Below are 18,721 nucleotides of genomic sequence, written 5' to 3' on the forward strand. Positions count from 1 at the left end.
CAGCAACCTAAGACGGAAGGTACAATCTGCACAAACTGAAAAAAAAAAAAACAGGACTCTTGAATGGGTGACATGGCAAAAAAGGAAGTTCTTAAAGCAGTGGCTTGTGTTTAACTGTGAACAATAAAGGTCGTCTTTAATGTTTTGCACTACAATAACTGAGTGTTTTGTGCTTTTATCCATCAAATGCGGAGTGTATAATGTATTCAGTTCCGTCATTAAAAGTACATGTAACATTTTAGTAAGGCATCCATCGGATCGCTGCTGACTTTTGGTCGCCAGCCAATCGCAGGGCACATAGACTAACAACCATTTACATTCACACCTATGGACAATTAGTCTTAAATTAAACTGGCATGTTTTGGGAAGGAAGCCAGAATACACGCAGAAAACGCTCACAAACATGGGGTGGCATTTAAGATCAAATTTCAGCCCCCAACCTCAGAAGTGTGAAGCAGGTGTGCTCGCCTCTTGAAGTTGATGTTGAAGTGGGACTTGGCTCCTTACAGCATTTATAATCCCATCAAGTGAAGGTAAATTTGGTGCGAAAGATTGCTACTATGCAAAAGACTCACTGCCAAGATAGTTTCAGTTAAAACCCTTTCCATTTAATCTTGAATTCTGCGCGCAATTTTACAGGGACTTAACGTATTAAATAAAAGGAGTAAGGCCTTTCTCGTTTATGGTATACACTTGGTTGTTTTGCCAATGAGTTATTTGGTGTTCGGTACATTTTTCTTCGTAAATTGTTTATGTGCCAAAATGTAGGCTATCAATTAGCCTAGCCCTGTCTGTATGCTAAAATATGCTAATCACGGTTTGCGATTTAATTTGACCTGTGTCTCTGTTTAAAAACAAACAAACGTGGTATAATATAAAATCCAGATTCTTTAAAATTGGTCCTTCATATATTTGGAAGAAACCGTGTTCCTATGGTGTCTTTTATCAGACTCAAATGTTGATTTTGGTATGCATTAAGTTGGCTTGACCATTAACTTTTCGAGAGAAAAACGCTGGCGGCATTTTATTTATTTATTTATTTATTTATTTATTCGTTCGTTCATCCATTATTGGTATGTACAGTACAATAATTCCTATTAACGTTAATGCGTGTTGATTTCCTCTTTTCCAGCAGAGGGCACTGTAGCATCAATAACCCACGCCAAGACTCGGACAGAATTGACGGGATCAACAGGTTCGGTCAAGTAAGTACTACTGTATAATGTTGAGCCCATAATTGGTGATAATTATAGAAATCCACAGTGTGAATCATATTAAACTGATTGTCCAACAGCATTACAAATTTACAAGAATGTAAATTAATTAATGTCTGCCCTCCTCTGACCTCTTCATTGTGCACAAAATAATGGCCAGATACCAGTAATAGGTCAGTAAACATAAAATAAAACAACTGTATACCAATAAGAAATACATTAAAAAAACATTGTAAATTATTTGCCCCCCCCCCCCATCCTCCATTTCTTTCTTTTTCTATTTCCCTTTTTTTTTTTTTTTTTTTAACCAGCTCCCAAATCCCAATTAGGCCTAGTTGGTACACTCATTCTGCTGTACAGATGAAATATATTTCACAACCAAGTATGATTACTTTATCAAACGCCTGCATATGTGTTTTATGAGAGTCCAAAAAAGTGCTATGATTAATTTACCAGCATTCCACCAGGTCAAGAAAATTGATGCAGGATAATTGGGCGCATAGGGAATCCGTGGCAATTTGTGCTTTCAGACACTACTTGAGAAATTAGATGTCAGTGCAAATGTGAAATTGCTCCTCAATGTTCTCAAAGATTCCATGAAAATTTAAATATAAATCTTAAGTACTTCCAGCAAAGGGATTTTTTTTCCCTTTTTAGTATGTGCCAACTTGAAATGAAGCCCTGTGAAAATGATCTGAATGAAATGAAAATACAGTATATGAGGTGTTGAAAAAGACATCCAACTTGTGTAAAGTTGGGGCTGCGCTACATGGAGGGTGTCAGTGCTCATGCTCTTGGTAAAACCCTCATGCAAGAATTCATTAGATTCTTTTTGACAGCAAGTAAAGTTTTGACTTCATCTGAAGATGTGTAATTATAATATTGAATATTCTGTATGTACACCTTTGGCGCAAAATATAAATCGGGCGTCACTATGTAACCTACTTTTTTACTCTGTGTGTAGAAGTTACAAATGCATTTCACCTATGTTCATATGAATAAGAAGAAGCTCTATATCTTTAAATAATTACTATGCCGCAGAATATCCTGTATTTGTTAAGTTCAGGAGGTTATTGATTAATAAAGTTCTGTTTCTTAAAGTTCCGAACAAATGGGAACCTTTTTTGCCATCAGCGCCTGCAACTAAATTCATGCAATGGTCAACCATTAGAAATATCACAATTTAGCTTTAGTTACAACTATTAGTGACAATTAATAAATCATCACATCATCTCATTAAAAGTTGTATATGGATTTATATTAATGCGAGCTCAAGATAAACTGATGTCCTCTCAAACGCTAGTTGCTGTGCATTTAAAATGTTAGTGTTTATTCCTCACGGGAAGCCAGTGCAAAAGAAAATGCTAAACAAGAATATTTGTGGTAAGCATACTACATACTGACACGCTGGAAAACGGCTTCATTTGTCCTCATTAAAAGCTTAAAAGTTCATGAATAAATAATCATTGGAGCAAAGCATACTTTCTCCCATTTTGAATCTTCAGGCTCATATAAAAGATGCAGACTCGAAAAATATATATTTACCGCATAAATGCTGTTTTGAAATACTCTATGCCCCAACCCTTCCATTTTCAAATTAATGTGACAACCTTGAACCTATAAAATCAGGTCCGGCATTGGAGGGGGAGCAAAAAAACAAAAAAACAATTGGACCTCCGAGAGTCAAGTGAATGCTTTTAAGTGAGGATGATGAGTGTGCCTCTCTCTTGAGTAAGCAAGCCAGGCAGAATTCAAAGTTAAAGGGAGAAGAAAAGAAAGAAGCTGGAGACTAGCATGCACAGTCCGGTCCCAGCGGTTTAATTATTTTAATTATCTTTCCTCTTTCAGCTTTCCTAAAAAAAAAGAGGCCATTAAAGGATGCCCGTTTGGGTTAATCTGATTAAAAAAAAAACAAAGATGGAGGGAGAGATGAAAGGCTGCAGATGTCAGGGCTAATCAGGGAGTTAAAACTGCTATTTGTGAACTGGGCCGGTTGTTCAAGTGCGCAGAAAGTGTATGCAGTGTGAATATTTTATTATTATTATTTTTTTTAAACATGCTCTTTCCTCACTTCAAAACACAGAATTTCAGCCGACTGTATTGATCAACTCCCCCTCATGCTCTTTCTCAAGCTACCGCCATGTTAGATTCTCTCATGATGTCGCTGCTGGTCGACAAACGCAGAGCTGTTAAAGGAAAGACCAAATTTGAAGTTTAGTCAATGTCATTTTCTTGAGGAGGAGGCCTTTAAGCAAGTGACAAAGGCACGTTTAGCGGTTCTTCACCTCTCCTGGGGTGAGGGAGGCATTTCTAAGTCTGGTATTGTATATCTGAACACCGAACTGCACTTGTTGAAAGAACCTTTACGTTACTGGCTTAAGTAGCCATGTGCCAGGCCCAAGGCAACACTGTCAGCTTCCATAATGCAGCTGGTTGCTCAAGTTCCTCCGACTGCAGAGGTTGACATTTGTTCAGGCAAGAATGCGCACAAAACCAGCACAGGTGTTGAGCTGCTCCATGGCGAGGGGAGGGGCTGGAGGGAAAAAAAAAAAAAACAACAACAAAGATTTACTTTCAAACTAAATCAAGCAGAAGGAATGTCCTAAGTGTGTAGAGAGATGGACGGGAGCCCATGCAATATTAAAGCAGCGTGTCTGGCGATGCCAAGCATGCCATTCCTCTCCGCCGCTCCCGCCCTCCTGGCTTCCCGGCCATCGGCTCTTCCCTCAAGGTGACACTTCAAAGCGGGCACGCAGACGCGGCAGGCCTAGCTGTCGGCATGAAGCCAGCATCACCCCCTCCTCCTTGTTCCCATCACCCGTAGCCCCCCCCCGCACCCCTTCCTCCCTCCCCGATCCTATCAATACCACCTCAAAGCCACGCAGTCGCTATCCCTGCTGGGCCAGGTCAGCGCCAAGATTCACGCTGCTTGCCGCCTTGGGAGCCCCTGTCAAAAAAAAAAAAAAAAACGCACCCCACCAACTTAATTAATAACGGGCCATTCTGAACGCAAACCTTTTGAATGCTCCCCATCCTGGTGGTGAGTTGTGAGAGACAGAAGGCAGGCGAGAAAAGGAAAGTTGGTCGGGGAGGCATTCAAATCATTTGAATTCCGATGATTGGATTCCACATGCATTATTCTGTGTTGTGTATTTTCTGTGTTGCAATCTTCCCGCCTGTCTGCCTGGGTGTTTCTTCAGAGATGTCTCTCTTCCATAGATGATTGGAGAGACTTGAACTAAACAATGTGGGTCTGCTTTCCTCGGCCTGTCTGACAGGTGCGTTCCGAAAACCCCAAATGTATACACACCGTCACGCGGGCACGCGCACGCACGTGCACACTCTGCCTCAACTGGGTCCTGAGGCTTGTAATCACCTCTCAAACCCGGTGGGAGGATTTTACGTGCCGTGATCGATATTTGCCGATCTGTCTGCCCGCATCAACCTCAAATAAAAGCAGATAGCAGGAGACAAGGTGGCGCTGGCAGGTCATAGGGAGGTCTGCGCCGCCGACGTTTGATGTCTGCCAAAGCGCTCATCAGTGTGTAGAACCAGCCTCATCTCGGCACGCTGGGTCACGGCAACCTCACCCTGAGTAGCACACGGCTGATTGTCTCTCTGTCAGGGTGAGCGGGGTTGTTGTTTTTCCCGAGGTGAGGCGATGGATCTTGTCCGACGAGCTGGGCTTCAGTTTTTTAATAGGGCCTCAGCTCTGGCACCTGGCAGGCCTGCTCATATCTCGCCCCACCACTCCTCATCCCGACAGTCCTGAACTCATGTTGTTTTATTTTTTATTTTTATTTTTTGTAATGCATAAAATCCTCTGCCTCATCCTTTGCATTCCAAATTGACTAAGCAGGAACAAGTGTTGTTGAACAACTTTAGTCCCCCCCCCCCCACACACACACAAAGTGATGAATCTAATTGGAACAACAGTTCCAACTCTAATATGACTTGATTTGTGAGTATGCTGCATAGCGATACAATGTGACAAGGTAGCCGCAAAGCAATTTTCAGTTTTAAGACTGCTAGCAAGCGTTGAATGTAGCTTCACTTGACTCATCCTTCCCAGGCTCTGACCAAAGTTGCGCCCCTCACTTAAATGTAGAAGACATTCTGTATGCAATGGGAACTGTAAACAAGCTGACATTAACCACAGCTGCTAACTTTGGTATAGCATGGCTTATTTATAATGAAGTCTTACTATAACTCATAGGAGCCTATTTTTGTCCCCCGACTAAATTAAGAAGTGTTGTTTGTTTTTAAAATTGCAAATTCTCTTTAATTTGATCAAACATGCCAGTAAACAAAAAGCAGCAATTAGAATACATTTTCCACCTTTTCCTTTAAAGTGAAGATTCTCTACAATAAATTGGCAAGCAGTCGTATGTAAGCATTGTTGCTAATGCACACGGTTTATATCCTCAATTATATTGCGGCCGTTGGTATTCCAACAGATTGGAGAAGTGGAATTTCCTGAAGTCACATTTTGCCTCCAATATCTCTCTCTATGGAGTTGGGATGTTGCCCGTCTCTTTCCCAAAAGTCAACCAGCATCTCCAAACGCATTGTGTTCTACCTTAATTAAACTGTAATACACGACAGGTGTTTCAATTTAGTTCCATTTGTGACAAGAAAATGTAACCAGCTTGAACCTAACCGCTGTACTTCTTACTAATCTTACACGGCATGGAAATTGGAATCTCAGCCATGAGAACATGATGGCATTTGGGCCATGGAGCTGGTTAGCTGACACACTGGTAAAATTAGGTCGTAATAAATAAAAAGGCGATGGGGAGTGAAGGTGTGTCTCATCTATGGCTATTAGAGAAACCACATAGGATGCTTATAATGGAAAAAAAAAAAAGTCACCCGTCTGCCTGAAAATACACACCATTTCTCTTGTTCCAGCACATTTATCTAGTGTCCTACTTACAAAGTCATTCTCAGTGTTAGTCTGCAATCCTGACCCTTAAAAAAATTTAACTGGTTTTGTTTTTGCCTCAACTGGCAACAGTTGTGCATTATTGACACCCATTGAAATGTATTGGGGGAGGTGTAACCCTAAAAACGCTTCAAAAATTGTTGATAGATGTTCAATACAAGGAAAATGGGGGGTGGGGGGGGATCAGCGGACAAATTGTGACATTACAACCGATCAGAGTTGTACAGAGTCACTTCGACGAGGCCTTTTGGTCTGTGCCGGGACCATATTTTTTTCATGTGGAAATCCATAAATCCGGCTGTTTCATATCCACCAATGTTGCTTCATTTCACCTTACTTGCTGTTCATCTTGGCGACAGGCAATGTGCACGAGCGGGTCGTAATGAGTCAGGCATTGGGTTTTAATAAGCAGAGCTTTACCCGCAGATCCCTCTGTGATTTGCATCCATGTCGGACACGAGGCGTAAAGCGGCGTGATTGATTCATGGCTCGTCCCGGATTGTAGCGAGGGAGGGGAGAGAAAGATGGAGGAAGGCCGTAGATTTATTATCAAGCTCCGCGACAAAAGGAAAGAAGAGAGTGTGCATATGTTAATCCGCTGGCTGAACGATGATCAAAGACTGGAACAAGCTGAGCCCCGCTGATCGCCTCGGGGCAAATGATGCTCTCCAAGCAGCTGGGAAAGTATGCAGATAAGGAGTAAACAGATACTGCGAAAAATCAATAGCTCAAGTTCGGGCCATGGCTTGGTGTGAAGGTTGAAGGAGGCGGTCGTCGGAAAGTGCCACTGGACGCTTTTTGGGGACAGACGCTTGATGTGTGTGTTTAAAAAAAAAAAAGTTATGTCAAAAAGATGCTCGGGATCGGCAACAAAATTAGAATTCACATACACATCTCTACTCATTCCTCAACCTCTGAATATATCAAAACAATTGTTGCAGTATTTTATGTGTGGAGATGAAATGGGCACGAGATGTGCATGTGAATTTTGGTGACCATTCATTGCAATTTTATGACATTAATCGGCATTTAGTATTTTGTTTATTTATTTTTTACGCGTGCATTTTTTTCCAAGTGTTTTTTAGACGGTCCCCTTTCTAGACAGTTTGGGCAGAATCGGGTCTGTACAATCGCGTTATAACCAAGCTCGAGCGATTCGATCCACGGTTTAACAAAAAATTATTTAGAAAAAAAAAAGAAAACGGCGTTTTTATTTGCAACATTTGATCATTTGATTCATGGGCAGTGGCAATGAGTTCGCGGAGAGGACCTCACATCTGCTCATTTGGATTTCAAAGCAAGTAGAATTTTCTTTTTAGTGTCAAAAACACCCTGCATGGTTCCCGTTTGTTCTTGATCTGTTCTCCCACCTTTCTCTGTCGACTGACCCAAAGTATTCCCCCAAGGCTGGAGTCTACCTTGGGTACCGGCGACTGATGGCAGCTGAGGGAATATGAGGCTTACTCGTGATCTGGTCCCAGTGGCTCATTTGCTGTTCGGAAATTCAAAATCTACATCCTGGTGAACATGTGATTCACCCACATGTCAACATGTAAAAAATGTGGAAAGACAAGCACTTTCTCTTTGATCAAAACACTCAGCCCTCCTTGTCATAATGCAGGATATCTGGCAAAAAACAAAACAAAACAAAAAAACCACATCATCTGTCACTATTCTGTTGATTACGAATTCATGTCTTTGTTTTCCAGTAGCTAAATAATTACAATTACTTAGCTCTTTACCCTCAGGCTTTGGCATCTTTTGACTTCCTCTACTTCAGTAGCGGATTGTTTTTCTGATTAGTCACTTTGTTTAATCTACTAACGATGCCATCCCCTCAGGCTAAATGCCTGATTCGGCTTACCAGTTTATTTATTCATTTGTACTCTTGACGTGTTAATCTGCATAAATGGCACAGCGCTCCATCAGGACCCCAGTAGGTCTCTCCGCACCTGTCAATTACAACAAATCCGAGACTGTCGGAATCAGCCACCCTGGACTCTGCACCTTGATGGAGGTAGAAGTCAGCCTGTCAATCCACTCAGATGAGCGTTGCATTGTCAAGGAAGCATTGATATTCAGCCTTTTATCACCGCCCACAGTCTGCAGAGATAATTGAATACGACTGCTGCTAATTGAGATTGATTGAGCATATTCATCGTCGCATATAAATAGCCAACGCGGGGTGATGCGTTGTCACGCTCATTAGTTGTGGCATTGAAAACATTCCTAACTTGTGCCCCTTTTGTATTGCGGCACTTTCCTACTCTTGGATGATCTATTGGATTTTATTGGGCAAAAAATATTGTACAAATGTGGGTAGTTTTCCTCAAGTGACGCAGAGACCGAGCACGATCTGCTGAGGTCTCGTGTGATGTCATGCACGATTGTGGTTTGGACTTGGATGATTTTGTGCATCTTTACAGGATTTACTCGGTCAATATAGGTCTTATTTGTACAACCTCCAGAGCATTAGACATTCTGCTATACTTTAATTTTACTTTTATATATGCAATATGTATCCGTTGTCTTGGAGTGCAGCATTTATTTCATGCTCTTGTAATTTTTCTTCTTCACTAAAAGTGAATCATATTTTGCTCATCGCGACCAGTGTGTGTGTGTGTGTGTGTGTGGGCGTTTTGGGCGTTTTTTTGTGGTTTTGAGTAGTGCCGGGTATCGATTCAAATTCCTAAAATCAATTTGATTTTATACACAAGGGCTTGATTCGATGAGATTTTCGATACAGGGTTCACTGATTGATTTTCGATTCATTCAAGGGTTTCACATTGTAGCAATTTAATTTTCGTATGGAAGGCATTCTCAGAAGAACCAATGCTGCAATTAGTACACACTGCTTGGTGCTTTCATAAAAATGCTTGATTAAAAATAATTTAAGTTTAATTTAACATGACTTGATCAAAACAAATACATCTACCTTCATGCTTGTTGGCGTTGACTTTCCTTCTTCCGCCATTTTGTTTTGATTCACTACTTTTGCAGAGTGACAAGATCTCGCGTGACGTGTGCAGTCGTGTAAAGCTATGGGGAAAAAGACATGATTAAAAATAGCAATATATGGTTTTATGAATCGATTTCGGGCTACGAATTTGAAAATCAATATATATATATATATATATATATATTTTTTTTTTTTTAAGTAGTATTGAGCAGCTTTTTGTTTTGCACCAAAGTTCTCACAAAGGAATCGTTAACCATTGTGGAGGTGAGTTGTAAACAGACGTTGTCAGAGGCATCCAGCTGACCCGTGATAGTGCAGACTGACTATTAGCTTTATCCTCTGTCAAATGAAAAACTGAACAGGTTTAGCCTTTTCCTTTTCTGCAGCAAAGACCATTTAGCCCCGTAGACGTCCTCTGGACTTTGGATGCAAATCCAATCCAATCAAACGAATGGCGAGATCACAACAAGGGCTGAGTAATTGCGGTTGATTTAAAAAAAAAAAAAAAAAGAAAAAGCAGGGCGCATACAGCCCTCCCTTCCCACAGAAGTTAACTCTCATTACTTCCACATTGATAAAGTGCAGTGACTTTGCTGTCAACTAAAGCAACACATTCGGTTCTTCTAATAAAGTCTACTGCCGACTGCGCACTTGCCTGTGATTCATTTGCGGCAGTTTGTTGCAAGAGGAATATTGTTACTGGCTGCAGCAATTAATTGTCTCTATTTCTGCATTGACACTTGTCTATGTAGTTAAAAATCCCTGACATCAAGTCTGGATGTTTTATTCATTCTAAAATGTAATTTATATACAAGTATAGATGTGCACTTTCCCCACTAACAGCTCCCATAGCACACTTAAAAAGAAGAATTTGTTTAGTTCTTCATTGGTGCACTGCGAATTGTATTATCAGTTTAAAGCAGTAACAGTTAACTGTTTCACGCTTCGCTATATAATCCAAGACCGCCTTGGAAGCTTTCTGTCACCTGAGTATCAGCGGTGTGGACGAGCCGGTGATTCAATGTGACGTGCAAAGCAGCTGTTTGGCTCCCAGAAATCTGAATAATAAAGATGACGACACGACAGCTGTCAGTTGCGAGCGCAGCGGGAGGGGGGGGGGGCGGTCAAACTCCACAACCCAAAAACACGAGACTAAATTATGATGGCGGCTTCGTGGCGAAGAGAAGCTTTTCTCAGTCGAGGCAGTCTATGTATGTTTCACCGGCATGCCACAACTATTTAGTAGGAATTGCAGGAAATTAGCTGAAAACTTGCTGTAAAATTTCTGCCCATGTACAATAGAAGGATTGTAATTAATGATGAACAAACTATTAATCCATTTTGATTGGCCTAAGAACAAATAATTTAATTTACCCCGACATGCACATTTTTACAAAAATTTATTTAATCCTCTTAAAAAGATGATTGACTCGGTGTTGGTTCCATTTTTAGTTTTTTTTTTGCACTCTTTTGACATTTCATATTTCGACAATCTCTGATCATTGCTTAATTTGTAACAAAGATTTATTTTTGTATAAGTGAGACCAGAATGGGCGCAATCTTTAATCATGCGTCAATCTGTCTGTCTGTCTGTCATCAAGGCAATGTAGGAACTTGATTCATATTCTGTTTACATGACTTCACAAAGGAGCTGTTTGCGACGAGCTCGCTCAGTGACACATCTCTCTTTGCGTTGCTTTGCACTGTGGCAATAAAACTTAAAGCAGATGGCCTTTTTTCCCCCCCCTTCCGTAGCTCTGTGTTGGCACAGTCACTATATGCTGGGCTGGGCTCATTCAAAACGATGACAGGGCTGCGTGCTCCTATAGTGCAAAGGACGTTTTTGCAATGACTGAAAGTAATGCACAAAAAGTCATTTTCATTCAGCGACTTGCTCAACGTTTTGAATTATTCTTTAATTACACTGGTGAACTGCAAATTTTAATATTTTTTTTTCTTCTAGCACATCAAGAGTGATTTTGTTTGTTCTCTAAACAGTAAGGCAAGGCAGCCTTATTTTATTTTTGTACTGCATTTTATGCACAGGGTTGCACTTCACATAGTTTCAAAACATCATTTAAAGGCAAACTAATTTAAGACTGAATCTAAGGCATTGAAAAGCAGAGTAGACTAAAATTACATACAGCACAAGAACATGATTTTGCAGGATGAAATGCTCTAAAATAACTTAATCATGGGTATGGAAAAAAAATCAACAGTTTTTTTGTTCACTTGGGGCTAACTTTAGTTCTGTTGGCAGCTTAATGGATTCGCGTGCAGCATAACAGCTGAATGCTGATCCACCATGTTTACTTTGAACTCGGGTCTCCACAATTGATCTTGGTCTTATATTCCATGAGCATTTCTTTAATGTATTTGGGACCCAAGATAGTCACTGATTTATAAACCTCAAGCAGAATGTGAATCTATCTGTTCTCCTTCACAACTGGAGTAATATGTTCTGATCTCTTTATTGAGGGAAAATATGCAATACGAATTTCACCGTGGATTGTAATTTGTCGCTATGACGTATCAGAGAAAAAAAAAAATCCACCTGTTGCTGAATCTAACGCTTCATTCATAGATATCACTAAATGATTGGCTGGCAACCAATTCAGGGTGCACCCCGACTACTATCAAAGCCTGTGAAAAAAATGAGGGCTGAGTCGGGATCAGTGTATCAAGAATAATCTTGAAAACTCTAAAACCTAGTAAAGATTTGTGTTATCAAAACACAAAAGCAGCTACATTCCTATGACCGCTATAATTGAAAACATAAGACCTTCGAAATGTGCATGTTGTCCATGCAGCTGTAAGGACCATTAGCGATTCAGGAATTAAAAAAAAAACCGTCACTTTTCAATAGGGGTTAATACTTGTGGCAGTGAACTGACGTCAACAGCTGTTCTCAAACAAGCCCTTTGATGACTCATTGACAGTGGAAGCTCCCGATTGCCGCGTTCGCTAACTGGGGGAGTGTCAGCATCTGTGCTCAGCTCAGGCTGATCACAGTCCCTCCGCAGCTCCCGCCTGCCAGAAGGAGCGAGTGATGAAATACCTCCGGTGTTAATGGATGTGAGAGCAACGGTGACCCTATCCAAAGAGCAGGTTCTCTCTCGCCGTTAAAAAAAGGTCTTTGCTTTGGTCTGGATCAGAGCCGTGGTACTTTCCTTGCCACTGGGACTAGCCAGACAAAGGTAATTGTTCACCTTGCCTCCCCCTCTGGCTCTGTGTCAGGACTCAAGGGAGTGTCTGTAGAGGACACTGATTTGGAAATTTAAGGAAGGCACACACAAATGGGTCATAATTAGGTTATTAGCACTGAGCTGACTAATTATCTTGTTGTACTGTCAAACCAGGAAGCGTGTGGGATCCGTGTTGCAAGGTGAAAAGAGTTGACGTGGAGTGTTTGGAGAGACTGGTTCATCTCGCCTCCTTCCCCAGGCTGGGCCGCAGGGGTGGCTCCCTCGCTTCGGCTCTTTCCCTGCGGCTTCCCCCCCAAGCCTGCTGTTCAGGTCCTGGTGACATCTGCTCGTAGCATGCCACGTCCTCCCCGCGCACCCTCCTCAGAGGCCAGAGTCCCCCTCACACATACATACGCATACCCCCGCACGTCTCCCTGTGCAGATGTTGCGGTCCCCGGGTCCTGCCCGCGCGGAGAGCGTCAAGCGTGTTTGATGTGCGATGAAACAGAATCGAGCGAGCCACTCTGGGGCTCGGGGAGCAGAGGAGGTGAGGGAAGGGTACGGGGAAAGATGAGCGAAGAGAAAGAAGGGAGGCAAAGTACAGGATGTTGAGATGAGTCTCATTATAATCGAAACGAGAGGCCAAGCACGGAGTCCAAGGTTACACAGTGTCCCTGCACCGGAGGTCGGAAACCTCTAGAGAAAGGGACCAGATACTGCATATTAAGGGGAGACGAGAGGTGACACCTGTAGTGGATCAGAGTTATAAAATTAGGGAAATAGGAAACAAAATGGTCATTTCTATGAGATGAGAAGAGGGAAAATGTACATGTAGACAAACGTTGACAATGAAAATCTATCTCTTCACAATTAGCTGTTGTTCCAAATGGTGCCACCCAAAGCACGGGTCATCGAGGTAAGGAAATCGAAATTCACTATTTACCCACCAGTAAGTATAGTAAATGGGCTGAGACCGTTGAGCAACAATTGAAAATGGTGGTCAGTGTAGTAATTCTAAGATTTAACCCACAGGAGGGGGAATTGTGTATTTTTTTTTTGGTCCTGATAAAATAATGTCAAACGTGAAATCAAAGACAAATTAAAGGTGACAACGGAGAAAATGACTTTAACTGAGGACGGCAACACCTCAAATTAGGAGACAAAATTGGATGAAAGAGGTCAGAGGAAGACGTAGAGAAAATACAAGCAGATTAGTGAGGAGGAGAGCAAATAATGGGATAGGGGAAAAAAAAGCCGGCAAAACGGGGGTGGGGGGGTGAAACAGAGTGAGAGAAATTGCAGTAGATGAGCAGCTGGGCGCTTTCGCTCTCTTCTATCGTTCTTCCTCCCCGCTATTCCCTCCTTTTACTCTTGCATCCTGCTGCCTAATCTCACCCCCCGTGCAGTATGTTAATTATTGTTGTGAAAGAAACGGCAAATGACTAACAATGCAGAGGAGGGTGATGATGATTACCACTTAGAGCGGGCAGTGCTTGGTGCACCTTGCGCGAGCAAGTTTTCAAAGGAGGAAGTGGGTGAGGGAGTGCTAACGGGGGATCAGGTGAAGTGATGGATAGGTTAGCAGTTAAAGATCAAAGTGAAAAACAAAGGCAGATTTCAAACGGGCCCAGAGAGCTTGGCAACAGACCCGCGGCTCCTCTGATAATACTTAGATCTATAAATGTTTCCTCTTTTATTTATTTATTTTCTTATTTATTTTTAAAATGTATTCATCGCCATAATAATTTGGGCCTAACAAGCACTTGAGGGAGCCGGCTTCCTTTTGCATCTCTCTTCCCCATTTCTTTAGTTCCCCGCGCCGCAGTGCACAGAGCTTGGGGATTTGGGGGCACTATTAGAGAGAATTTCTTTTATTTGCTGCTAATGAATGATATGCATGATACTATTTCGCTTTTTTCTTGTGTACTTTGGTGGGGGTAACGGCGAGGATTGGGGCAGGAGCTAGAGAATTGTACTCTTTTTCAAGGCTTTGTTCATTTAACCCTCTTCTTGCCTTCCGAGCGAGTGTACTCGGTTGTTATTGTCGCTTTGCCGGATTTCCAATTCAAATGTGCTATCATACTTCACTTGACGCTCGTGATGTGGCAAAGTTTGACTTTGTTTTCCTGTCTTCAAGTGCCCTCTGCGTCTAAGAAATTTGGGTTAATTGGATTGTAAATATGTGAGCCGCACAGCAGGTCTGTAAACATCTCTGAGAAACAACCACACAGTCATTGTTCTTTATTGTTCTTATCGGCCTATTTCTTTAACGGCCACATGCTGCCAAATCAAACCAGTTTCCGCAAGATAGAAGATTTACAGCGGCATCTTTTAATCAGCCTGCACAGCCAACTCTGCTCCCGACTCACATTAAATGCAAACATCCCAAGCTGGCTGAGATGCTTCGGAATGTAATTGAGACGGAATGACGTGGTGGGCGTTTGAGCCTACCGAGGGCATTTCCTTTGTCATGCGCGCTCCGCAATTTAGCGGCTGAACGTGGCCAAACGTTTTGCGATGGCTTCTGCTTGAATGTCTTTGCAGGATTGTCAGACGCCCAGATTTTCTTTTCATGCACCGATTTGAAAGGAAATGAGTGGAACCGATTTGATTGGAGGCGAATCAAGTCAGTTGTGTTCACACCCACTATGGCGCAAAATGCCCGTTTCAACTCTGTCAAGGTATGTGGACCTGCAAAAATACCAAAATCTAGTCCAGCCCTCCCCTGTGAAGATTTAGACTGTGTCTTGCTCTAGACTTGTGCTGGCCATAAAAATAGAGCCCATAACCTCTATCTTGAGTCTTTCCTGCTTAGGTGTTGTGAAGCAGGACTCGTACTTTAAGTGTGCTTTTTGCTGCTGTAAACATGGCCTTCTAATGACCTCCCTCCTGACTGAAAAGAGCTTCTCCTCCTCGTCTGTCCCTCCTGTCTGCTTTTCTTCTTCCTCGGTGTGATGTGTGCATTGACTCGGGTGGGGGTGGGGGGGGGGGGGGACTTTGAAGATGCTTCCCTGCCACCTTCGGCCTAAACCAGCAGCTTCAAATGGGAGTTGGCAAAGACGTGATTGTCTCCCTTTGGAATGTGTTGCAGTAGAGCTCGCGTGATGAATGTTTAAGCAGAGGTGATGAAGCCGCACTTCACATGCTGACAGTCATGCCAGAGGCTTCAAGCCTCACCGGTCAGGTGGGGACGAGTCCAGGCCAGGCCGCCGTAATCTTTACCTCCTACATACAGTGGACTATGTTGAATGGGGCATCAGGGAACTCAAGGTTGACTTTTGATGCAAAGAGTCACGCGGATTCCTGCTCTTTTCTTGATGGCGAGTGGAGCAAAAACAAACTGCTCAGTGGGAACACTGAGGACTTGTTGATATTTAATTAATTACGATAAATGACCATTAATTAGTAAACTACATCATTCCTTCATCGACTTGTCGCATGAGTGTTTAACGTTTAATCTCATAGCCGTGATGTCTACACATGCTCAAGGCTGAATTAAAAACTCCTGCAGACGACTCAATTAGACCAACACGGGCAACGATGGCTCTCAGGTGCAAGTTGGTAATATGGAATCCTTGTGTTTATGTGCTGCCGCACAGCTTGTTAACAACCGTCCCCTCCAACCTACCCCCGAACATCTGTGCGGAGGGAGGGGCTGATGGCATGCCACATGGGGAGGCCCTCCTCACCCTCTGTCTGCCAGCCCACCTGACTGCTGCTGTGGCAGCCCAGCCCAAGGCAAGACCACAGGCTAGGGCCTCTTGTGGCCCCCCCAGCAGGGCCTGCCTTTCTCCCAGAGCCCATTAGAGCACCCTCCGCCCCACCCAGCCCAACCTTGCAGCCCCCTGCCCTAAGATGCCATCGCTCAGTTGTCTTCCACAGTTTGCAGTTGTCTACTTTTGTGTGCTTGATTTGTATTGATTTAATTCCTTTGATTCTTTTGTCTTTTGGTGGCAGTGATTCTAAATCCTGGTCAGATTTGCGCTCCCGTCTCGTGATGTAAGCGGGATGGTGAGGGTTGGGTGGGCGTACGTGAACTGTCTGGAGGTGTTGCATGGTCTCACATTCCTAATACTTGCGTGGTTCTCTGGTAATTTATTTGTATATTTATCTTTTTAAATGACGACACGAGCCCCGACACTACATTTGCAATCATTCGCTGATTTAACATGTGAGCTGCAGAAATATCAGGAGAGCGAGTTGTTGAACCGCGGTCGCGGATGCAATTTGTGAACGTGAGTTTGCGAAGCGTGTTGTAATGATTCAATTTATAATTAATCATCTTTCATTTGCCAGATTGCTATAAAATTGTGGAGTGAAATTCTGTGGGCATTGGGACTTTTTTTAAAGCATTAAGAATTCATGATCCTTGATGCATATGTAAACTGTGGTAAATCCATTTCCTTGAATATTGATTACGCTAAATTAAAAATGCAGTTTGATAAGAGAATTTGTAGCTATTTCTGGTCAGTTCCCCCCCACACCCCTGCGCTACAATTTATTTCTTAAATTTGTGACTTGCATGCGGTGTGCCCAGCATGCCGCTCAGAATACTAATTAGAGAGCCGTGGAGCCCTTTAATGAGTAGGTCATTAGCTCTGATTAGGATGTGCTTAATCAGGAGGTATTAAAAGGCAAAAGCCATCATGTTGTAAAAGGGTGATGTTAAGCCTCAATGAAAACAGCGAGTTACTCTCCAGAGAGGGCCATACTGTAAACAAATGATACTAGGAGCACATTTTCACATACACAAAAAGAGCCTCAGGCGCAAGGATCAGCATCTTTTCTGAGTTTAAAAAATATATATATATATATATATATGGTTCAGCCATTTTTAATTAATAATAATACAATACATACTTTTTCAATAACACAAATGAAATATGAACAAATCAATTGTTCCTAATTTTACAATTAGCATCTTACTAACCTTTTATGTGTGAAAAGCAAAGCTGGGCACTTGACCATTTATTGACGGTCAGTGCCCTGCCCACTGGCCGCGATCTTGGTACCGTTCCGGCCTCGACCCACCAGCCTTATTCTTAAAAATTGTCGGCCCCATACCCCGTTCCTTGTTTCTTCTTCTCCATGAACGTGCCCAATGCAAGTAAGTACACACAGTTGGTCTTGTAGGGATTGCAGTATTGCCTCCCCCCTCTTGTAACAGTATGCCCCAGTAGCAGGTGGGAGACGCGGGTTATGTGATGGAAGAAAAAGGAAATACATGCAATGCTTGAACGCGTTTCTTCATACACAAACAGTTGGTCATGGTGCTTTCTGAGGCAATTTGTCGTTTGCCCATTTCTTGAGTAGGTTCATTACCGATTTGTGGGCTAGACTAAAATCAACCTCCGGCCTTTTTGTAATCAAACCCTTTTTTAAAAATTGGTCAACCGCCCCCGCGCCCCAAAAATGGCTGTTCGGTCGGGCCGGACCGTTCTACCCCCAGGATGGACTGCCCAGCTGTGGTGAAAAAGTTATGTCTAGTTTGCATTTTACATTTTAAGCAAATACAGAACTGAAGCCGCTGAGATGAAAACCTCTTTTCCCACACACTAACTTTTTTTCCTCCTCAACAGTTTTCCCGTGCTTTAGTGAAAATCTCATCTTTTAACAGCTGTTAAACTGTTGAACTAAAACATCGTTTTCAGCCATTTATCTTGACGCTTTTCGACGTTTCCTTTGTAGGAGAACTTGTTCAGTGCAAATAGAGGATCTGAATCTCCTTTCCCACAAGTTGAAATAGTTGTCAGAAAGCTTTTTTTTTTTTTTTTTTTTTTTTGCTAATGTGAGCTGTGGGATAAAGGAACAGGAGGGAAGAAGATGGCAGGGCGGCGGGGTGTTGTGCAGGTGCACGGCGAACATGACAGAAAGGTACATAGATGGAAAACGGAGTGGTATGAAACACGGGAAGAGAAAAGATAAAGAGGGAGAAGGAAATCGAGAAAGACTCGTAATGCGGGTTGCGCGTCCCGCTATAAATCGTGGTAGATTACGCAGCCTGCGGAGATCTTTCGACTTGTGTTCCTCCTCTCGCTGCGTTCTGTCTGACATGAGAGTGAATGAGGTAATCTACAACGTTCCGGGGGTACACACGCGCTGCTCCCATCTGGGCTTTGAACCTTTTGCTCACCTCTCGCTCGCTCTGTCTCCTGCGCGGAGCGCAATATCGGAGCACGTCAGACAAAGAAATTCAAGATGGCAGTTTACAGGGAAACACTCGCACATTCCGTAATGCAGACGAAGCTGACAAATTGATTTAAAAGGATGAAATGCATTCCCCATCCCACCAAAGTATTCCCTGTCACCTTTTAAAACATATTTACCTCTCCGTCTGTTCTCCTTTTGTCACTTTGGGAACGTTTGCATACGGTGCACGTTTGTCTGTTTGCATCTTGTAGTTACACGCATTCATTTT

The 18,721-nt window shown here is 42.6% G+C and overlaps 1 long non-coding RNA gene across 3 annotated transcripts in view; it reads left to right on the forward strand.

The window, feature by feature from the left end:
* Positions 1–379: 379 nt before the first annotated feature.
* LOC148319376 (uncharacterized) overlaps positions 380–18,721 on the forward strand; it is a 76,202-nt gene continuing 57,860 nt past the window's right edge. For all 3 annotated transcript variants that reach the window (XR_015839818.1, XR_015839819.1, XR_015839820.1), the window contains exons 1-2: positions 380–533; positions 1,133–1,205. This is a non-coding gene — a long non-coding RNA (uncharacterized LOC148319376). The remainder of the gene's footprint in view (positions 534–1,132; positions 1,206–18,721) is intronic.

The sequence above is a fragment of the Idiotropiscis lumnitzeri genome, chromosome 18 (genome assembly GCF_059441095.1).
Source record: "Idiotropiscis lumnitzeri isolate Australia: NSW breed Sydney's pygmy pipehorse chromosome 18, RoL_Ilum_1.0, whole genome shotgun sequence".
In the NCBI taxonomy this organism is placed as follows: domain Eukaryota; kingdom Metazoa; phylum Chordata; class Actinopteri; order Syngnathiformes; family Syngnathidae; genus Idiotropiscis; species Idiotropiscis lumnitzeri.